The sequence below is a fragment of the Poecilia latipinna genome, unplaced genomic scaffold, assembly GCF_001443285.1.
Source record: "Poecilia latipinna isolate Pla-1442-1.1 unplaced genomic scaffold, P_latipinna-1.0 Scaffold11555, whole genome shotgun sequence".
Lineage (NCBI taxonomy): Eukaryota > Metazoa > Chordata > Actinopteri > Cyprinodontiformes > Poeciliidae > Poecilia > Poecilia latipinna.
In genome coordinates, this window is record NW_015124171.1 from 1 (window position 1) to 608 (window position 608).

General features: G+C 49.3%; 1 long non-coding RNA gene across 1 annotated transcript; it reads left to right on the forward strand.

The window, feature by feature from the left end:
* Positions 1-65: 65 nt before the first annotated feature.
* On the forward strand, positions 66-530 carry LOC106944487 (uncharacterized). Its single transcript, XR_001424336.1, has 2 exons — positions 66-148; positions 247-530. It is a non-coding gene; the product is annotated as an uncharacterized LOC106944487 (long non-coding RNA).
* Positions 531-608: the final 78 nt, after the last annotated feature.

Consider the following 608-nt stretch of genomic DNA (forward strand, 5'->3'; position numbering starts at 1 on the left):
AGAAGGGGAGGCGTGAGCCCTGCAAGCGAGAGAGACGGATCCTGACGAGTGACGGACAAAATCCGCACCCCCAGACATAGAGCACCGAGAGGTGAACTGACGGCCCAACACAGAGAATCAGGGCAGAGGAGGTCCTCTGCCCGCGCCTGTAAGTAGTGTTCCGGCCCAGAGTGTTTACAGGAAATTAACCTCTAGATGGAGTCTTGGGACAGGATTGCTGGCGCTCTCCCTGTCTCTCTCTTTTAGCTGGGTCTGGCTGTAAAGGATCGTGATACGCCGAAGAGCGGGCAGTGCCGGAGTTTTTAAGAAGTCAGCTGGGAGCTGGCAAGTGGACAAAGGGTGGACGGGCCGCATTCACTTGGAGCAGCGCAAGTGGAACTCAGCCGAGGATCTGGAACTGGTGACTGCCTTTTACGGAACTTTTTGGGATCTCATAAAAAAGAAAAGGACTGTTTTTTTTTATTTTATTCTTTTATATATAGCCACTATTGCAAGTAAATTCTTGTAGTAATAAAAGATCTTAAATTTGACTGTCCCGTTGGTTGGGTTTTTGAGTTGTTTGCTCCCCCTTGTATCGAGAACTGAGCGTGGAACCATATTGGTGACAT